Below are 23,493 nucleotides of genomic sequence, written 5' to 3' on the forward strand. Positions count from 1 at the left end.
ATAGGGCTTGTTTCTGTAGTTTGACTTTTTAATTAATCAATTAATTTTAATTAATGAATGGGGGTATTTATTTTTTAACTGTGTGTGGCTTTTACTTTTATTGTAAGCCGCCTAGAGTCACCCACTGGGGGAGATGGGCAGCATACAAATTTAATAAATAAATAAATAAGCATTACCTTCACCCAGTTTTTTTTTTTCAATTCGACATTCCACCAAGCATCCTTATTTTATACTTTCTATTAGTGTAATTCCAGAGACTACTGTGGTACTCTGTAAAATAATTTTCTCTTAATTCTAAGCAGCTTCCACATCCTCTTTTCTTACATCCACCTTTATTCATTATATTGGGAGATTACTCATGGTTTCTCTTCTTGCAGTCGTTCTATCTTTCACTCCTGTTTCATTCATTTCTTTCCTCTTCTTCCTTGCCCTTCTTCCCCTCCCCCAAAATATTGGATTTGTATCCCATATCATAACCAATGAATGGCACTTAAGGTGGATAACAAGAAAATCTGAAAGCACTGAAACTCTAAAATGTATTAAATGTAATTTAAACATAATAAAAACAGCCCACATATCCTAAAAAAACCCACTGACATATCAATGCCTAGAGAAATAAAAAAAATTCATCAAGTTCTATGGTGTTTTTGTATTTTATTAAGCAGTAAATCATTCCAATTAAAATAATTTTCATAAATCATTAATAGCAAAACTATATGCCTAATTTATGGAATATTTTTAAAGTGCTATGAGTGACACAATTCTTACAGAAAAGTAACTATTGGTGTGTCATCTTCACTGAGCTACCATTGAATGGAACCACCTTTTTTAGTACCGATTAGCATCACTTCCTATTTGACTGAAGTGTGCAGGGGCACAAACATAGCAAACACAATGTATCCTGATACCATACAATAAGTTAGTAAAATCTCAGCAAAACAAGTACAAAGATGAATAATAGCATTACAGGGCATAAAAGTTAAATTCCAAGATACTTTTTAGCCTTATGTTCCATTTTATAAGAAAGCTATTCATATTAAAGAATTCCTGACATACTTGAAAATTATAGTTTTAATTAACTAAAATAAAGAGATAACAACAGCTACTTTTGTGATTACTGAGTTAGGAAATGCTTTTTTTTTTCCTTGAGGTGTAGACTACTTTTACATTTAAACAAAAAAGCATGCTTAATTGTTGCTGTCATCTCCCCCATTATGTAATAGTTCCTTAGGAAACACCAGCTACCCAGACAACTGGATTATTTTGCCTGAATGGCTCTATCTAAACTCTAAAACAGGACTTCAATTTGCACTGAACAGTACTTCAATTTGTATTGAACTCGATGACTGTCTATGATCAGAATGCCAATTACCTAGGCTTTCCTTGTCTCTGTTACCTTACAAATGAGATACTAGAAAGCCTATCTGAGGTTGAAAAACTGTCTGGGATGTTTTCAAAAGCCTAAAGTACTAGAAGAAAAGTCAACACTGCTTTCAATTTGTTACAAGCTGACACAGAGAAAAAAAGAATATTGGTTTCCTTATAAAATTTTTACAATATTAAAAGTTACTCTTGAGTTGGTATTTTTAGGTGTATCCAAACTGTTTTTAGAAAATCACATTATATCTACAGTGCATTGTTTCTCTTAATTTTACTCACTATTGGTCCTTGCTATAAAATCTATAAATCATTGGAACAGCATCTTGCTGTTTTTACAATTTATTTAATAACTGGACTGGAAGAAGGCTCGTGTATTCTGCCAGTATGCCAGGGAATGCCATTACAGTAGCTACTGGAAAATGTTGAAAACATAGATACACTTAAGTTAAAAAAAATCCCAGACAAGTAGCATCACACCTCATTAGTGATGTCAGTTTTTCCCCAAGACATTCAAGCAGCAATAATCCAATCCAAACAGTATTTTAAGGAGCAATCAGCAAACTAGCTGAGGAACCAACTACATTTTCCAAGAATAGAACACTGTGATTTGAGTGCCAATAAAAATACCACTTTTGCACAGCAGAACTCTACCAAGAAAACATTTCTGAATGCAATGAGTAACTGTACATTTATTTTGTTATCAAATATTCATATGAAAAATATTTTTTTCACAAAACTCTTACACTAAAGTCAATGCATAGGTACTGAGTTCAGAGCAAATTCAAACTCTCTGCAAAGCAAGTTTCAAAGGTACTAGTTAGGCTGAAATATGACAGCTACAACCCTCTACACTTGATTACTGCACCCTGCCTTACATGAATTTTGCAAAGGTAAATCCTACCTTAGCAACCTTCAAGCAACCTTCAAGAAAGTGATAACAGGTACATGAACATGAAATGATCCCGTCAACACTGTATACTTAGATGTTCAAACTGCCTTTCCTTTTAATTAGATTTACTGACTGGCTCCATTTGAGCTGAAATGGATAAATTTCATGAAAAATATCTAATTTATTCCTCAAAATATTTATACATAAAATAATGAAGTGGCAGAATGTAATGTAACACTGGATCATGTTACATTATAGTTCACTAATCACCACTTATAGCCTTCAAAATTTCAACAATAATAGATATTTGCCAGCATGAATATCCAAGCAAACAATAAAGAGTTCTAGATAGTGAGTTGGGAAATATATGCAAACAACAATACAGAAAATTGAAATAAAATCAAGATACCATATAAAAGATACTTAATGCAGTGGTTAGGCACATACTTCACAACAGTCAAGAAAGAATTTTATTATATGAATATTAAAGAATCTTTAGTGTATGAAACTATAAAACAGACTATTTGACTAAATTCTGACCACACATGAGCAACATCTTGTTTTATTCTGAATCAGAAAAAGAAGTTTTGCTCAATTCATTATAAGCAAAGCATTACAAGCTAAACAAAATGATTTAAGCATATTTGAGACTGGTCAAGTCAACCATGTGGATGAATAAATGGAGCCTTATCCCTCCCTAAGTGCTTGGAAGCTCTGCTTATGGAATAGAAGACAGGGATTCAGTAATGATGAGAGAAGAGAGTGATAGGTGAACAACATTTCAAAAATTTTGCAAATCCTCCAACGTTCTCTATTTGCCATCCTCAAATGTCAGGCTTTAAGTAGAAAAGTATAGGCTTTACAAATCTATTTTTTCCAATACTCTTTTTGGAAAAGAGTTTTTCTCTTTGCAAATAAAAACTCTCCATATTCAAATTATACAAAGCAGTATCCATGTACATGTATAATTTTATAATTCTATTACAAGTATAAAGCCAATATACAATGAAATTATGTGTAATGAAATATAATATAAACAAAGAACTTGTACTAAAAAGCAGAAAAATCTATTTTTAATTTGCTGCTCAGTCATTAGAAAGGTACCCATAACGACCATATGTTACTCAAATATGTTATCACACCTACAATTTCATCATATGTCTCCCAAGAAATTAATTAGCTCTAACTTCTTCAACTTTGACAAAATGTCTTCAGTAAGTCATATAACTAGCTGTTAACAAACATTTCAAATTTCAAAGCTTTCCCAGCTTTTATTTAACCTTTAATTATTACAATTTAGCAGTATTTAAAAAGCAGATGTTCTTTAATGTTTCAATTTCCTAAGAATGGCATTTACAGTTTTTCAAAAATTAAAAAAAGCATTTTAACATATTTAAAAAATTTCTGGTAATGTTTATTCATGTGCATAACTATTTTCATGCTTTAAGATCAAGTTTTAAAAGGACCAGGAATTCTAACTACATAAATGAAAACAACTTAAAATAAAAATATTAGCACAAGGGAGCACTAAAATCAAAGAAGATGTTCACTGTGACATAGTAATTTTCTATGTGCAGGGAATTTTTTTCTGAATGAAGAATTTCCATTCCAGATTTGGAGTGAGGCTTCTAGTTCACATAGCATCTAAGACTATCATCCCCTGCCCTATACACTGCCACAGATAGAACCCTATCTAATTAGACCTTTAGGCTGCCTATAGTCTCTGCAGGTATGACAACCATATATTTTTCTTTAGTAGATTTCAGCAAAAAAAAATTTTTTTTGCTGTTGTTATAATCAATACTTTTATAGATTACTATAAAGGTAAAATGCTCATTATTTTGTTAATATTTATTCATATGGTTCTTTATGTATTGTTTATTAGCCACCCAGAGGCTAATAAACAATACATAAAGAACCATATTAATAAATCTTACTTAAGATGGGCAGCCATATAAATTTTCCTAATAAATAAAATATAAATAAAAGTAGCATTTATATTAAACTATAATTTAGCTATGGGTTTTTTATTAAAAATATATTCCCAGCATTATTAATTTTTATATCTCCAGAGTTATACAATATGTAAGAAATATGTACATTTGCATTCTAAATAATTTCTTCCTTCAAAATAAAATCAAAATACCATAAAATGTATTACCAACAGTTGGGCTCTGTGGTAAGAAGTAAGGATATAGGCTACTATCCTAAATATATATTGTTTCAATTAAGTCTCCAGTTAGAGAAATTGCAGGCGCCTGGTGCAGTCTTCTAGGCATTTGAAGTATTGTTCTACTTGAATTGTAGCTTACAGCTTGTGAAGGATGGGGAAAATGTTGGTAACATTTTCTAGTTTTGCTTAATCCCACTTATTCAGGACTGGCCCATTAGGCAGAATAAGGCTAAAGAATGCTGATGATATGAGTTTAAGAGAAGAGAACTGTCTACAATACATTCTGTCCAACATCCTTAAGCTTACATAAATCACTTAGATGCACTGAAAAAAATGTCTAATTGTTATAGATGAACAAGTCAGCAACTATTCCACTTACATTCTGTATAAGGAATGGAAAGGATGGTCCTCAAGCACCAAAATGTTTTGGACTGGCCCCATCTATTACTAACGTAGCTTACTGATAAAGAAGCATCACTATAATTATGATCAATATGTATTCACAAAAGCTATACAACTGTTAATAGCAGTGCCAAGTATTTTATCATTTTGCATATTTACAGTTTGGTATTTCAAAATGTAATCTTGTGTATTAACAGGAGCTGAAACCCCTCTTGAATTTTTGGAAAATACTATTTTGAAAAAGAGCAGAACACTACACGAGTCCTACCAAGTTACAAGTCCTACCAAGTTCAACAAGATTTATTTGCAAGACAGTGGATACAGGCTTGCAATCTTAGTTATTCAAAAGACTTTCCAAACATATTGTCAGATTTTTTAGCTTATTAAACATATAAACATACTTTTAAACTCAAGCTATTAGGGAGAAGACATACTTAGGAGGGCATATTTAAAGAAAATACTTAAAATACACTTTTTAAAAAAAAGTAAGAGGGATTTTATTTATAAAGCTTTTATACTATTTCAAATATTCCCAACTCTAAGCAGTAAAGTAAACAGAGAACTGAACATATCTACAATGAAAATATTCAAAAGTAACAGACATTAGAAACAAAAGTGCAAGTTAATAATAATGCATGGAGGCAAAAATTCCTTTGGTTCACATTTTTATAAAAACTTATCTAACTTTACCCTTCTTCGGGCCAAAATCTGAACCGAAACTTAATTATTCTTCAAAATTTTCACTACTCTGAATTTAGTGGTTCAATTCTCCAAACAAAATATTCATAAAAAAGGTATTTTAAGATAGTGTAAACAAAAGGCATATAGGGTGAAAACGTACAAAAATGCATTTTATTCAGGAAAATATATTTGAAAATCATATATTACTCAAAAATTGTTTAAAATTATGTTTAAAAATCTTCAAACTGAAACAAAACTAGGTCAAATCAAATTTATGTACTTACTGATCTGCTCATCTCTAGCAAAGGTACTTGGTATATAAAAAGGAACAATCCAATAAATACAGATGTTACAAGTCTAGTTTCTTTCCATGGCAATATTGTAAAAAGTTTTTGCATGTTAAGATCCTCCAGACCCAGAAGATTTTGCTATTTGCTGTTCAGTTAAAAATGTTGCATTCTGGGGCAAGGTGTTTGAGCAAGATGGTGGCTATGTACCTTCAGATGTTGGAGAACTGATGATCTGGACCCTTTTCAATTTGGGTTCAGGAACAGTTTGTGGTCATCCTAATAGATGACTCTGAAAAGAAAGAGACAGAAGGAGTATGACACTCTTGATGCTACTTATTCTGTTAGTAACTTTCAGTACTATTCTCCTGGACTAAGTGAGTTGGGGGCACTATGTTACAATGGTTCTACTCCTGTTTTCAGGATCAGCTATATGTGAGTGACTATACCTCTACACAATGGTAGCTAAGTTCTGTGGTGCTACAGGGCACTCTTCTGTCCCTAATTTTATTTAATATCTCTGTGAAATCACCTGAAATAGCAATCAGGGGGGTTGGAGCTGGGTATCATCAATATTCAGATGACACTCAGCACCATTTTTCCATAGCATTTAAATCAAGATGCAGCTATACAGTGATAAGTGCTAATAACCGAATCCCCAGAGATGGAGACTTGAGGGTGACTGACTTCCAGGTTCAGGAACTGGATAATTTGTTCTAAACAGTGTTTCTTTCCATCAGAAAGAACAGGTACATAGTTCAGATCATGCACCAGGAATCATCACTTTCACTGGAGGTCCAAGTGACAACCTTGGCTAGGAGTATGTGCTGCAATATTCAGCTGGTATATCAACAATGGCATTTTCTGGATAGAGATAGCCTAGGTACAGTTGTTCACATGCCGGGAATCTCACATTTAGATGATTACAGGTAGTCCTCAACTTAAGAGCACAATTGGGACTGAAACTTAAGTTGCTAAGCAATGCAGTCATTAAGCGAGTCATGCCTGATTTTTTGACCTATTTGCTGCGGTGGTTAAGCAAATCATGTAGTTGTTGAGCAAATCTGGATTCCCCCATTGACTTTGCTTGTCGGAAGCCCCCTGGGAAAGTCATGAATAGTGATCACGAGACCCGGGGATGCTGCAACTGTTATAAATACATGCTGATTGTCAAGCACCTGAATTTTGATTACATGATCGCAGGGACACTGCAATGGTTGTAAGTCACTTTTCTCAATGCCATCGTAACTTTGAGCAGTTGTTAAACAAATGGTTGTAAGTCAAGGACTACCTGTATAATGCACCAAACAACTGCAGCTTAGTCCAGAAGCTGCAGCTAGTGCAGAATGTGGCATCCAAGTTGCTGAGTGGGACTCCTGGCCATGCAAATATTATTGAAGCAACAGCACCAGCTGCCAATTTGCTATTGAGCCTGGTCCAAGATTTTGGTTATGACATTTAAAGACCTAAGCAACATAGGGCAAGGATGCCTATTGGATTGCTTTTGCCATTATAGACATGGCTGGCCACTGAGAACATTAGGGGAGATTCTGCTACATGTACAGAGAACTGTAAAAGCCACCTATTGGTTGCTCACAGATAGATCTCCTCTACAGAGGCACTCACACTCTGGAATGGTCTTCCCTTCAAATACGGGAAGCAACTGTGATGTTAACTTTCAAGCACCTCTTGAAATCTTCCCCCAAATCTTTTCCCCCACGTCTTCAATGAATACATTTTATTGAACATTGGTTTAACTATTGTTTTACTCTGTGTTTTATTGTAAACTGTCTTGAGCTGTTTCAGCAAAGGAAGTTATATAGAAATTGAATACATATTTATTTTATTGGTATACTTATTATTTTTATAAATACATTTGTCACCACTTAGATTACTGGTTATTTATATTTATGGAAATATTGTTCTGATAAGAAAAACTGTACTAATTGTAAAACTGTAAAATCTAAGAAAGGCTTTAACTCCCTCGAATGGTAGATTGATTTTAGAAATAAAACATTATAAAAATACTTTTTATTTTCTTACAGCAACATTGTAATGTTTGCCTCTTTGTTAGAATATTTTTAAAGAATTTTCTCACAATAACAGTATGCAAGATACCCCAATTTATGCTTTTTAGTTAATCCTAGCATGAGCCTTTTCTAATTTTAATAAAAATATTTCCTTGCTTCCCTTTAGATTTAATACACAAATTATAACTGAGACTTATGTGTACCAAATCTCCCAAAGGCTATTCTTTAATATTCTTAGGGAGAATTGCAATCTTTAAAATATCCTAAACTTTGGGAACAAGACAGCTGTGTAATACTTAAGCTTGTATGAAACAGGAATTAAACAGGTCTTTTAATTAGTTTTTACAAACTTTCTCCTACTAATTTACTGTATTTGGGATTATGGCTAGCTAATAACAAACACAAAAGTCTAGAGTAAAGAAACTTACAGGTTAATCGTTTTGTTGTATTTATAATTTTGCTCATTTGTTATGCATTTTTAGTAATATTTTGAGTGTATTTTTTACAGAAAACCAGTATATACAAGAATGAAAAGTATAACCCCATCTCCCTAACTTTAAATTAAATAAGGATATTTTTTAAAAATGAAACAGAAAAATAATCCTTGAAATTAGCTCTTTAGTTACCTGTACCTCTCCACAATACTGCCACCATTTGCTACGCATTTCTGTCAGCAACGGACAAGCTTGTTAAAGCCATCACAAAACGGATCCATATTTTCTATCTTCAACCAGATCCTGATATCCTTTCCATCTCTTCATTTGAGTCAACAAATGCCCACAAAGGTATTCCTTCAATTTTGGGAAAATGTGGAAGTTGTATAGCATCAGGTCTGGACTGTAAACTGATGGCGTAAGACAGATCCAACTTCACAACTGCTTCAGTGATTTGTGAAGTGTGAGGCCTAGCATCATGTTGCAGAAAACATTCCTTCTTGTGCTTCTGAACTCTGCTTAATCATTGTTTCAAGTTTTGAGTATTGCAGCACAGTGCACTGAGCTGATATTGGTGCCAGGTTCAAGAAAATACATGTAAATAATACCATCTGTGTTTCAAAAAACTATAAACCATAAACCATGACATTTTCCTGCCAAACTCTGGGTTTTGGATTTTTTTCTTTTTTGCATGTGATTATATTCCACGGACTGATATTTCACTCTGGGTCATAATGATAAGCCCATATTTTGTTGGCTGCCAAGATGCTATGAAGAAACACTTTCCTTGTCGAAGTGTGACAATGACTGTCAAATATCAACTCTTGAAACTTTCAGCATGTGAAGAACCCATCTTCCACAAATCTTACAATATTGAAGAATATCAATAACATGGCCCATGCACTCCTGTGAAATCCAAGCTTGACAGCAATTTCCATTTGAGTGATCCATTGATTGTTCTTAATCAGTTCATCAACCTTTCTCATGTGAAACCTGTTGGTTGCTGTTACAGCTGTCCACTTCATTCTTTTTCTTTCTATAATTTGTTGTAATTATTTTGAAATTTATCTTTATTACATCCTGTCAAGTGGAGTTTTAGATATTTCACTGAATCTTTTGCTGTCTCACAACCAGTTTGTCTTTCCTAAAGTCTTTTTCTTCAAAACTTAAATACCTTATTATCTTAGTTTTCTTTTCATTAATTTTGTATCTGAAAAGGCAACCAAAGTCTTTGATTACTTGCCTCAACTGTCATATGGAGCTTTGTGGTTGCGTAATTGTTAATACTATATTGTCTGCATAGCACTTCATTTTGCGTCCCTCTTCTTGAATTTTGATTCTGGTTACAGTATTTATCTTTTTGAATCTTGTTTGCTAGGACTTCCAAAGAGATTACAAATAGTAAAGGAAAGAATGGACACCTTTGTCTTGTACCTTTACATATTGAGAAGCTTGCAGAGAATGTTCTGTTCTTTGCTGTTTGCTATTGATATATGCTCTCTGGGATACTTCTCCAGGATTAATTTTGTCTAGAACCTCCAGCAGAAATATCCATTCAAGGTTGTCAAAGGCTTTTTCCTCATCTAAAATATTACAGCTGCTTTTTTTTCATAATGTTGATATATTCTAGTGCATTTATAGTAAATCTGCTCTTCTCCATCAATTTCCTCTTTGGAATATAAGCTGTTTGGCCTGTGTGCATTATTTGGGAATGCACTTCCTTTTATATTCAGCTAATATATTTGCAATCGACATTCTATAAAAAAAATTGGTCTCCATGACTCTGGGTAATTCCTTTTGCGTATTAAAGTTATGTATACTTACTCCCATGTCTTTGGTATTGTTTTTCTCTCTTTGATTTCATTCATTGTCTTTAACAGTAGTTTTGACAATTCTTTCTCTAACTCCTTATAATACAGTACAAACCATCTTGTCTTGACCTTTTTTCCAATTTTAATTTTTTTATTGCTTCTTTGATCTCTTGAATTGTTATAGATTTACTTCGCATTTATGTTCCTTGCTGAATTCTTTAAGATGTGAGTCTTTAATGTGTGTTTTCAGATGTTCCCTGTCAATTTTATGTTTGGAATATAGTTCCTTGAAAAATTCCAATTATTTCCAGTCTTCGCCATCTTCTTCCTCCCACTGTTCTCCAAATCCCGTGGACCCTTCTTGTGAAGCTTTGGAAGGCTTCTGAGGCCTTCCAAAACCTCACAAGTAGACCTCGCCCGCCATTCTCCAAATCACATGCAGCCTTCTTGCAATCTGGACAATGGAACGTGAGGGAGAAGGCCTTGTGCAGCCAGCAGCCACCTCCCATAGGGCCAGGCCAGGTGTGCCTTGTCAGCAGTGGGAGGAATAAGACAGCAAAGGTCAGCTGGGCACAGCAGGACTGGTGGAGCAAAGGGCAGCAGGGGTCGCTGGGGCTTTGCACTGGGGTGCTGGGGTGGCTGGCCACAGCGTGGGGCTTGAGGTGGCACTCCTCAGCGGCAATGATAGCTCCAGCAGTGCTGGAGCTGAAGTAGAGGCCAGGAGCAGAGGTGACCAACAGAGACTGCTGAAGGCCCCAGGCCTCTACTTCAGCCCCAGAGCAATTGGTGCTATCGCCAAGGAGTGCCACTGTGCAGGGTGGCCAAAAGGGCAGAGATGGGGGGAGATAGGCGGGTGGGGGGAATTCAAGAAAAGGCAGTCCCCGAGGCTCGGGGCTAGGAGGGACCAAGTCAGGAATGGCTTGGATCAAGGTGGGTCCTTGCCTAGCAATCAGTAGGATTCAGTTAATGATGGCAACAGGGACTGCCGGGATTTCTGTCACTAAATGATATGGTCACATGAAGTTGTGCTTTACAACTGCATCACTTAGCAACAGAAATTCCGGTCCCATTTACCATCATACCCCAAGGACTACCTGTATATGTCAATGTATATTGTGTCTTTTGGTGCCATCTAGTGGGTCTTCTTATATCTTGCAGTGGGAGGATGGGAAAAAGAACTAAAATGTGATATTGCAAACTTACTATGTAAATCCAAAGCGCTCAAGGTCAGCTACTTGCACCCAAATAGTGTCTCACTCCGCTGTTGTAATTCTCTATGAATCACAGGCATACACAGCAGTTAGTTAAAGCCTGCAACTCGCTCCCATAAATGGTGTTAGTAATTCAAATTCAGATCTTGTTACATAAGTTCAACAGAATCTGTTTTGCAAGTACTCTCAATTCTGGAACTCATCTTGACTGAAGATCTTCTTTTTTAAGAGAAGGGTTCATCTCACCACAATACTGTTGCTGCTGCTGCAGTCAGATCTTCTCTCCCTCTCTTCTCCCCTCCACATGGGAACCGTTGGAAAGTGGTCAAAATAATTATAATTGTAAAATCCAGTAAAGAGAAATAATAAGCCAATAGTTGGTTCTTTTGGAGATTTTTTCAATCCTTCTGCCAAAGAAGAAAGAAAAAAAGTGGGGCAAGTTGGTAGCATTGTCAGCTTTGAACAACACATCTGCATGGGTGCTAGATGGTTTAAAAAAAAAAAAGTCCTGGAGGAAACCAAGAGTCCCCTCTATCTTACCTCAGATCATGGCCTAGATGTCTAAAAGTTAATAAAAATACCCAAACTTCAGAGCGGGACAGGAGGAAAACTCTTGTCAGCTAGCTGCTATTGCCATGCCTCTCCACTTCATTCTTAAGTGCACAAATCAGTTCTTCCTTGTTCACCATCTTTACATTTTTGGGCACATAAATGCACAGTACTCAGGTCAACACAGTCATCATCATTAAAAAACTGCATTCTATGGTGAATTTCAATTGGAGAGTCTCCGGCAATCAAAAGTTCAATCACAGCACTTTGCTTAAAGCATACTGATGAGAACTGCAGGTTTCCATTTGATAAACAAAAGAAACACAACCATTTTTCACAGCAACTTCCTGCCAACTGAAGTGAAAGAACAGATGCTAAAGAACATGTCAGAGCTTCTAGTGTACCAGTACTGCCATCTGTTGGTGGCTTATAATATTGGAAGCATTACTTTTCATTCAACCCTCGCAAGAAAGTTGAATCTGACTATGACTATGTTCTAAATGGAATCTATTTTCTAATTATAATGAAAGCAAATGTTAATGCTTCAACCCAGACCTAATTACTATAGGCTATGATCATAGCATAATAACATAATTAACATAAACTCTCAGTGAACTATAAACTAGAAATGCAATAATAAATTTAATAAATTTCTTAGTTAAAAAAATAAAACATTTTTACTGAATAAAATGCTTTTTATTAATTCACTTGTTCTCTCAGAATAAATATCTGATCTTTAGCAAGAAAGATAATGGCAACCCTGCTCCTCTTTTCACTATCATGTATTTCCCAGTATATGAATAGTGAATAATTCAAGCACTGGATGATAGATGAAACTGCAGTATCCTGAAGAGAGTATTTAATGTTCCCTGTAACAGGGGAAACTACTCCTGAAATATCAGAAAATTAAAGCATTTTCAACAGGTGGCACAACAAAACTATTAACACTGCTCTCATTTCCCAATTAAGAATGAGGAAACAGAACTCAAAATTCTTTACCTTCTTCAAACCAGTAAGGAAAATGCCATGATAGCAAATAGAAACAAGAGATGTAGTAAGAGAAAAAGAGAGGACAAATAAACAGTGAACCAAATAAGTGGCAGGATATTTAAGTTATTTCCCAGTTTTATCACAAAGTAGATTTTAATTTAATTTTTAATTTAAAAAGTAGATTTTAATTTAAAAACTAAAAAGCCCATTTTATAGGAAAAAAGGTTATACAGATTTGAGGAATCAAAGTACATATTTCCAGCATAAAACACTTCTTCTTAACTACTCAGGTAGGTCTTGTTTCTTTTGCAGTTAAGGATTAACATGGTATGTTTATATTTAACAAACAGTAAATTAGTCCCAAAGTATAAACCACAGAAATCTATATTGGAAAAGTTTCAGTTTTTCTGAGTTCTTTGTATTACAACTGAATCCAGCTTCAGATGCAATTATACTTGAATCTTTCTATTGTGAGAGGAAAATTATTAGTAGCCTTCTATATGTTTTAATGTTAATTTTAATTGCATTTAATAAAAGCAAAGCTAGCTTTTTATGGCCTTTAGGGCAATAACAGGAAATAGGCAAACTTGCAACACTAAGCAAACTGCTGATGGGAAAGAACGTGACAAGGACAAATGGAACAGGGAAGTATGGTAAAATATGGTAAAGCATGGTAAAATTAGCACCAAGGAAGTTATGATTCAGTTGCAAATCCTGGGAGTCATGTCTGTGGTTTGTGGTTTTTGAGGATAAAAGGGATTGCAACTAAGGGGTCGCGACCACTTGGTCAAGCTATCTTGCCTGATGGCTTGCTCATGATGGTCCTCATTGCAATGTGAATCTAAGTTAGTACCTTGTATGCTATTGGTTGAATTTTATTTGCTTATTGAACTAACATTTAATAAAGCTTTTAGGACTGAAGTGACTTATGTTCTGGTGTGTCTGTCTCCCGTGTTTAACGAGATTTTTTCCCTGACGGTTTTGGTGCATTGGCCGGGAAGGGACAAGCTGAACACTGGTTATCAGCTGCTCCTTTCTTAGATTTACCCACACCGTCGTTCAAAGTTCTAAGGCTTCACGTTTCTAAGGTAAGAGGGGACTCCCTTTTTGGAAAGTCCTGTTGGGGAATTTTGTGATTTTATGGAATTTATGATGAGTAGTTTAGCTTAAAAGGAGTAGTTTAGAAGTGGAATTGCTGTGCCTGAAGGCAAAACAATCCAGGTGTTTCTGTGGCTGGGACTCTGTCGAAGCCAATGCGTCAGGAGTTTGATCACCTCCGGAGAATTGAGTTGTGGTCCAGGGTCACGCCTTGAGGTGTATTTTGTAAGAAAAGGGGGGGAAAAAAAAGAAGTAAGAAGTGAGAGTTTGTAATTGAATATCAGTGCCTTTGTTTTGAGTTTTAGAATTTGTTTTATGTTACGTTTTGCAAACATGCTTGCTTGCTGATAGTCTCGCCTTTGCTTCTGTGTCTGTTTCCTTTCTGGCTGTTTTGCTTTTTGTTTTTCTCTGTGTAGTCGCCGGTTTGGCCTGTTTGTTTTTTATCCAATAATTTTACATATACATTTAACAGTTTACAACACTGCCTCTGCTGGGTCAGTTTACTACTAAGGGTCCCCCACCTTTCTCGTAGATAAGGGTCAGCAGGCTTGCCGAGGTGTGGTGTCCCTTGCCATTGCTGGTTTGCACAGTGGGACCGGCCCTTTTCCATAGATAAGGATTGTCTTGTTGACAAGGGCTAGTTTCCACTAAACCCGGGGTTGTGCAACAAGGGGGAAAAAAAAAAGAAAGGTGTGTGTGTTAGTTCCCTTATATATCCCCTCTGTGGATCAGGGCTGAGCGAGAAATCAATTGCAGCCGCACCCAGCTCCCTGATAGACCTATGGTTGATGACCAGGGGTGTCTGGAATGCAAGGGCATTTGATGGAACTCTCGTGCCTCCACAGATTCAGTGAAAGAGAGTGTGTTTGAAAATTTATGAATGTGGAGCCTGTCCCTCTTTTGGATGTGTTGGTTTTGTGACTGCCAGTGTTGGTGTGATTGCTGTTGTTGCAGTCACTGTGTGGACTGCTGGTGAGAGGGCTTAAAGAGAAAGAAACAAAACACTGAAGGACTGAAACATTCCCTTTTTAAAGATTGTGTATGTTTGAGACGCATCTAAGGTGCGAAGCGAGTGCGGGGTCCCAATCTGTGGTTCCATTTGTCCGCGAGGAAAATGGCCCGAGACGGACGAAGCAATTGTTGGGAGAAGTGATTGAGAAAAAGGGAATTGAAAAAAAAATAAATAAAGTAACCACAAGCATCTGAGCTGTTAAAGTAACCACAAGTGTCTGTGCCTGGCTATGTAATTTTGTAGCCTGTTTGTCTGTGCTATGACAATTATGCTTGGCTTCACTGACCTATTGAATTAGGCTGATTTTTATTTTGGCACCTTGTGATTACTACTGTGGGTCATGGGAAATACAAAGTCTAAGTTGGAGGACACTCCAGACAAGGAGTCTTTGCCTTCCTTTGTGCCTGTGCCTTCCCCGCCCCCCCACTGTAAATGCATAATAATAAATGATCTTGGTTCTGTATAAGCATTTCAAATTCTGTTACCTTTCTCAAGGTCACCCCTTTCTTAAGCTCACTTTTTATTCTTCCAGTAATTTATAAATACATTAACCATGATAAATTCCTACTTTCATTGAGCAATTCTTGCTGTGTCTTTAGTCTATTTTCTGAATTTGGATACAGCATATTAGCATATGTAATTAAATATTTCTTACTGTAGGTATCCATGAAATAAAAAGCATTTGATGATGCTAAAGAAAAGTTGCCAGACTTATTTTTAGAATATTCCAAATTTTTAACAAACTTTGTCCTTTCAAATTCTTGCCTTCTTTTGTTCCTTTGTACCACAAATACCTCTAAAGTCCATTGGCCAAGCAAGCTCCTTCTATAATCAATGTTCTGATATTCAGATATTGTATCTATTTTGTTATCTATGATAGACAGCTTGCTTGATGATATAATGTAAGTTAGGAAATGCAAGGCCACCTCTCTTTTGAGTCAGATTTTGAATCTGTTTTTCCCACTCCATATGAATCTATTAAATTTTCTTTGCCAGTCCTGTAAGCTTTTTTTCCATCTTTCAAGATCTTGTTTACTTCTTTCCATAATTTATTATAATTGTTTGGAAATGTATCTTTGTTATATCCTGTCAAATAAAATCCTGAAAATATTTTACTGGATCTTTTGTTATCTCACAGCCAATCTCTTTCTTCACAAAATCTTCAGAAGTTAGGTACCTGTTTTCATTAATTTTGTATCTAGAGAATCAGTCAAGGACATTAACTGTCTTGTAGAGCTTTGTGGGTGCATAATTGCTAGTACTATATAATCTGCATACCATTTCATTTTATATTCCTCTCTTTGACTCTTGATCCCAGTTGTTTGTCTTTTCAGATCATATCAGCCAAGACTTAGAAAACAAATTTAAAATAGTAAAGCAGAGTCAAATCCTTACTTTGTGCTTTTACTTACTGGGAAACCTGTGCAGAGTATTCAATTTGCTTTAATCTTTGCTGTTTGCCATTGATATATGCTATCCACTCAAATTTTAAATTCTTCTTCTGGATTCATTTTATCTAATGAATTTAAAATACACTGCTTTTATTGCATTTTAATTAGTATTTATTCTTGTTTTATTGTAAACCACCCAGAGTCGCTCTCTGAGTGAGGTGGGCGGTGACTAAATTTAAAATATAAAGAAATAAATAAATTTAGGAACTCTAAAAAGTCCAGTCCAAATTGTCAAAGCTTTTTCTGCATCCAAAAATACCGTGCCACCTGTTTTATTGTTATTGCATTCTAATGCATTTATTATGAATTTACTGTTGTTCTTCATCCTCTTCTTGGGAACATAACCAGTTTGATCTATGTGTATACTTCCTCATATGTTTAGCTAGTATTGTAGTACATATCTTCTAATTGAAATTCAGTAAAGAAATTGGTCTGCATGCTTTAGGTTTCTTCAAATCATTTCCTTCTTTATAAATCGAAGTTATATATGCTTCTTCCGATGTCTTTGGTATTGCTTTTGTTGCTTGGATTTCATTCATTTCATTTTCTTTATTGCTTCTTTTATCTCTTGAATTGTTATAGGTTTACTTAATATTTATCTATGATCTTCAGTACATTCTTTAAGCTTCTTTAAACCTTCTTTGTACATTTTATGTTTAGAATATAGTTCCTTAAAAATTATGTGAGTTGATTTTCAATCTTGCATATAATAGTTTCTTCCTTTTCTTTATTGCTATTATCATCCTTCTTTCCTTCAACTTTCTGATTTGATATGACAGATATTTTCCTGGTTATTTGCATTCTCAACAGGATTCTGTTTGACGTATTTTATCTTTCTTTGGAGCTCTTCTGTTTCCAGTAAATCTAATTGTTGTTTAACTCTGTTTAGTTCTCTCAAAACCTGTTCATTTGGATTAGTTTTGTGAATTTTTAAAATTTTTATTTTTGCCCTTTCAATTGTGATTTCTGTCTACTATATTGCTGCAAACTTTCTAAGTATTCCTCTCATATAAGCTTTACATATCTCCCATATGGTTGTCTCTAATACCCCTGCGGTTGTATTTATATTGAAGAAACATTTTAATTCTTTACATTTCTGTAATATGCCTTCTTGGAGTAACAGACTCTTATTCACCCTCCATTTGAATAGCATTTTCTTTTCATTGAAACCATGACATTAAAATTGGATTATGGTCCATGTATGTCATTGGGAGAATTTCCAGTTCCTTAATAGATGCTGTGAGAACCTTAGAAACCCAACAGATATCAATGATTGAATATGTATGATATTTTGCAGAAAAGAACATATAGTCCCTTGCTTCTGGGTTTTGTAGTCGCCAAACATCCATCAAAGCTAGTGTGTCTATGTACTGAAAAACCTTTTTGGGGAGCTTTCCTTTTTTTTCCTTTTGAAAAGTGAATTTGCCTAAATTCAAATCTAGGATTTCATTCATGTAATTTCTATTAGAATTGGGAAGAATTTTTCATTAAAAATTTCCTTATTCTTATTTGGGGCATAGATGGATTCCAGTGTTAAACTTTTATTTTATTTTCTTAATTTAAAAATGAAAATTCATCATTCTTTATCTTTTAATTGTTCTAATACCTCCCAAGAAGGTGATTTAAGATAAACTAGAATTTATTCTAAATATACTCAATATCTGGGAAGTCTCCATCTATTTTTATGTAGTCTTGCATCTAGGTTTTGAAATGGCCTTCAAGATCCACCTTTACAAAATGTTCTGGAATACCTCTGAATCTTAAATGTAATTGCCTTTGCAGAAATTCTACATTGAAGTCTCCATTGTTCTTTCCATTTGACTTCAAATTTTGATTTTCAGCCCTTTGTTTTAAGTCTTTTTTTAACTTTATCTCTTGTGTATTAGCTTGAACACTTTTTGTGATATTCATAATCTCAGTTTTTAATTCTGTCTTTATTTCCTTCATCTTGTTTAAAACTCTCTCTCTCCTGTGATTGTTGGAAGTTCTCATTTAACCCTATCATTTGTGATGTTAATTTTTTAAACAAATGATTACACGTATCTGAATCTGATAACTCTTTCTCCCGTCCTCTCTTCTTCTCCCTCGATGTTTTCTTTCTTTCTTTCCCTTCTTTCTCTCTGTAAGTCATAAATATCTTTTCCATACACAGTCTCCTTTTATGTTGCAGTTTCTTCTGTTATTTTCTAATTGTTCTATTTTGTAATAATGTGTCAGTCAGTGTAATGAAGTGGCCACCTCTTCCAACAATTTATCTTAACTCTGATCTTTTTCCTCACTTTCCTGACCCTCTTAAACACTCTTTTCTTTAATCTACTTCCTCTATCCAATTGTCTATAGCAAATAAACCATTTCAAAGACTTTTTACACTCCTTTCTCTGTTCACTTCTGCCACCACATCCAGTTCTACAGAATTATATAAATTGGGCACTTCAGTTTCCCAGGTTGTTTTTTTTTTTTTTTAGATTTTTATCCTGCCTTTTTTTAATTTAAAATATGTCCTCCTCCTGATCTTACATTTGAAGGTATCAACCCCACTATGTAGACTAGACCAGCAAATCAACTCCACAGGAAAAATAAAACTATATTTCATTGAGATAGGCTATAACAACAGAATCTTGCAAGTCTGAAAGTGTTTTCTCCTCTCCCCCCTGCCCCCAGTCTTTACATTCCAGAGAACTAGGGAGGGTCAATTCTGAGATACTTATTCAAATTACATTCCTGCTTTGGACTCAGATTTTATCAGACCAGTGTCTAGGCTGCGGCTCTTCCTCCTATCTCTCAAGGTTATTCTCACAGCCCATTACATCTACCTCTCCTCCTTCTTATATGCCAGTGTACCAGGGTGGTATTTGCCTGAGTTGCTTCCCAGGACTTAAAGAATATTTCGGCGCTCTTTCCCTAGATAAAAGTTCTTGCATATTTCTTTCAAAGTCCTTATTCTCTACAGAAGGACATCAGAGTGAACCTATGGGAACAACATCAAATACAGGTTAGATCCACACTTGGTAGAACAGTAAATATGCCTTTCTAAATATGCCAACCTACATATGGAATAATGCCTGCAACTTTTATGTAATGGAATATTTTATGTCAGTGCACATGCATCTAAACATGTAGTTCAAGTCAGATCTCTTTATTGCTTAAAATAATATAACCCATTTGCTTTCCCATCTAAATTTATCAAACAAAAAACAAAGGATATAGTGGTATGAAACATTTACAGATTGTTTATGAAGCTTATTAGGCATTGCTAACTTTTTTTTTCATTTTTTAAACAATTTTTCAAACTCTGATTTCAGTGTGATTGCCTTAAACTTTCAAACATCTGCTAAAAATAATTTAAATTCACTGAGCTCCTGATATCATTTTATTGCAAGAACATTAATTTGGGCACAATGTTCTTTAATACTAGTGTTGTAGAATACAACATTGCTAAAGCAAAATCATATAATCATCCCAAATAGTAATCTGAGTTTCAAATAAATGTAGAAGTAAAGGAGGAAGAATCTGGTACTATTAGTGCTTACCACATAGTTCAAAATAAAGAAAGCTTGATGCAACATTGTTAAGCTGATGGTGTCTAAAGAAATTTATCTGAAAAAATACATTTCTGGCTATTTCTTGCTCTGTTTACAGTAAGTTTGCAGATTAATGTAACCATTAAAACTTTTTAAATATCTTTGAGCCTTTTCACATAACATTAAAACATATACAACACACAAAAATACAATATGAAATGGCAACTAAATACAAAATAAAACGAAGAAAAGGGGAATTATTATTATTTTAATAATAAGTATGACATAGTGATTAAGATGCTAAACTAGGAATAGGTAGGAGATAATAGAGCCAGTTTAGTCTAGTGGTTAAGGCACCAGGTTAGAAAGCAGGAGATTGTAAATTCTAATCCCACTTTAGGCATGAAAGCTGGCTGGGTGACTTTCGGCCAGTGTCTCTCTCTCAGCCCAACCCACTTCACAGGGTTGTCGTAGGGAAAACAGGAGAAGGAATGAATTAGGTATGTTTGCCACCTTGAGTTATCTGTAAAAATTATAAAGGCAGGATTAAAAAAAATCTAAAAAAAAAGGTACTGCACAAGTTGTTAGGCTAAAATGAGGGGAGATGGTACCTCCCTCCATGGATTGTTTGATCACCTAGAGAGTAAGTTGTATATGAATGTAAGAGTAAATTCCAGAAAATGTATTACTTGAAATAGTAATGTCTGCAAAGCCCCCCACCATCACTTCATTTTTCCCACCACACAGCAATTAAAGATCTCCTTCCAAGTATTTGCCTTCCTTTATCTTGACCTATATTCCCAGTAAGAGTCATCTGGTGCAAACACAACCATAAATCTATCCCTCTGGCAGTATCAACATATATTTCATCAACACCAACTTATCTTTCACCAACATATAAACGTTCAACACAAGTCCAGCATCTGTGGGCAATTCAATCAATCAATCAAGAACCTCTAAATCAATCAGGTAGTTAAAAACTGCCCTTAAGTTCCCTATCCATTTCCCAGAAGGGAACTAATCCTTCCCTGCCACATCTTCAGTGCACCCTCAGAGCCACTGAGTAAGTTCTGTCCTTTGTTTTCAACTCTTTAATTGCTCTTATTGTTCATGGTTCCTATCTTACTACTTTGCCAAGACTGCACATTTACAGTTTTGAGCTCAAGACTGACATGATTATAGATGGATTCCTTCCAGGATTCTTCTCACGCAAGAGTATTTCGAGGTTGTCTAAGGGATTGGGGTCTTTGCCTATGATATTTTTCTAATTCATGTGTGCCCAAACTGGAAGTGAGTTTTTGGTTTTATGTGTATGTTCTCTTACCCTGGAACATATAAGATCAGATTACTATATTCTCGTTCTTTTCTGTTCTTCTCAGCCTATTTATTTTGTCCCTATGGCCCATCATTTACTTCTGAGTCAAGCTTTGAGTTATAAAGCTATCTCCACCTTACCTCTAACCCTAATCCTTACCTCTTCTATAGGCCTTCTTTCCACTCCTTGCCTGGCAAATAATAATCCTCCCACCATCTCTCTTTCTTTCTCCATCTTTGTTTCAAGACCTATAGAAACAGTATAATGAGCCATGCACTCATGGAAGAATATGGGTTTTTTTTCCCCTTCAGTAACATTTTATTGTTTGTGTGTATATATTAGAATGCCCTATATCTTTGAACTTGAATGGCTGTTTGAGATAATTATCTCCCATTTGGAGCACATGTTCATTGCATCCATATCATACTTCTGGAAAAGATATTTAACTCTTGCCTCCATCTGTAAATGAAGACTTATATCCATTATACACATGGATTACTGTAACATGCTCTACACGGGGCTGCCCTTGAAGAGCATCTGGAAGCTTCAGCTGGTGCAAAATGCATTGGCATGAGCAATTATGTGAGCACTTACATCTGCATGTTACACCTCTGCTCCATGAGCTATAGTGGTTATCAGTTTGCTTCTCAGTTCAATTCAGGGTGCTGGTATGATCTATAAAGCCCTACACGGCTTGGGGCTGGGTTATTTCAGGAACTGCCTCTCCCCAATCACATCTACCCATCTTATCAGGTCCGGAAGGAATGGTATGTTCCAGGTCCCATCCATGAAGGAATATCTTTTGACAGGACCCAGGATGAGATCCTTTTCTATCACGGCACCTGTACTTTGGATTATCATTCACCCTGAGGCCAGATTGGCCCTCACCTTGCTGGCTTTCCAGAAGGGCCTGAGGACATAGCTTTGCCATCTGGCCTGGGGATCTGGGAACATGGGTATGGAGCCTGCAAAGTGGCTATATTGCTAGGGAAACTGTGTACACTCTTCCACAGAATGTTTGTTTATGGTTTTTAATGTTTTTAATGTTTTCTAATGATTTTTGTTGTTATGCTTTGGGTTATTTTGTTGTACTATTTTTGTGTTTTTACTTTGTATGCTGCTCAGAGTCATGTATGTGAGATGGGTGGCTATATAAATTTATCAAATAAATAAATGGAAATCTAAGGAGACTGTAGAGCAGTCTGCATAGCATGTAGGCTGCCAAGTAGCCTTGTGAGGCCCACCCCTGTTTTTTTAAAACATAATAAATTCATCATCACCACTCCAAAAGACGTGTTGCCAACCAACTACCTCCAAGCCTCACCACCACCAACTCCAGCACTGCCACCGCTAGCCACTGAACACCTGATCAGCATGTCAGGTTTTCTTTTGTGGCCCGCAATGATTTTTAATTTATCATTGTGGCCCTTTCCCTTCTACAAGTTGCCCAGGCCTGCTGTAAAGAGAGGGGAGAATGGGCAAGAATAGGTACCCCAACTTTAATTCAAGGTGCTTATCCTATAATATTAATACTTCTGTATATCTTTGCCTGAAATTACTGATTAGCAAACAAATGCACGAAATATTAAGCCACACCTTGGCAATCTAACACTCTTTTTGAAGGTCAACAAGGATATCTCTAAATTCACTTAATATAAAAATATACAGTAATACCTCGGTTCACGAATGCTTCTGTTCACAAACAATTCGGTTCACGAACAGCAGCGTTTGCAAAATTTTGCTTCCGTTCGCGAACTCCGCATCGGGTGACAAACACGACCCGTGGCCATCTTCCCTGCTCTGACACGTGGTCGTGGCTTCCTTTAGGCGAGATTGAGGTCACAGACAGACACTTGCTGTGAAGCTTTTTGGTGTCGCCTCAAGCAAAGTTAGTGTTCTCTCTCTCCATACTGTACTTTGTTTCATATTTTTGTGGTTAAAAAAAATACATATGGTTCAGAACGGATTAACCTTATTTACATTGAACCTTATGGGGAAATTTGATTCAGTTCGCGACCAATTCGGTTCGCAACCAGAATCATGGAACGAATTAAGTTCGTGAACTGAGGTACCACTGTATAATATTTACATCTGATTGAAAAAAAGTCTTAACTGTTGCAAAATGAACTTTGGTTATTGTTGATGACTGACATTATAATCTATACATCAGGGGTTCTCAGTGGATCATGACTTTCCAAGTGATCATGAGTAACTTAGAAGGGGTTCAATAAATGTTTAAAATGTTACTTCAGATGTAGT

At 35.5% G+C, this 23,493-nt stretch overlaps 1 protein-coding gene across 5 annotated transcripts in view; it reads right to left on the reverse strand.

Annotated features, from left to right (window-relative positions):
• Window positions 1–23,493, reverse strand: part of AKT3 (AKT serine/threonine kinase 3) — a 213,156-nt gene that overhangs the window by 168,191 nt on the left and 21,472 nt on the right. Inside the window, exon 1 of one of the 5 annotated variants that reach the window (XM_088144120.1) lies at window positions 6,023–6,042. The exons of 2 other annotated variants lie outside the window; for them this stretch is intronic. The gene's annotated coding sequence lies outside the window, so the exon portion shown is untranslated. Of the gene's footprint in view, window positions 1–5,809; window positions 6,001–6,022; window positions 6,043–23,493 lie in introns of those variants that run through there. 2 more of the 5 variants (XM_025177706.2, XM_025177707.2) reach the window with 2 other exon arrangements.

The sequence above is a fragment of the Python bivittatus genome, unplaced genomic scaffold, assembly GCF_059951505.1.
Source record: "Python bivittatus isolate LINGU-HERP-01145 unplaced genomic scaffold, Pbiv_v1 ctg000020_np1212, whole genome shotgun sequence".
Taxonomy (NCBI): Eukaryota; Metazoa; Chordata; class Lepidosauria; order Squamata; family Pythonidae; genus Python; species Python bivittatus.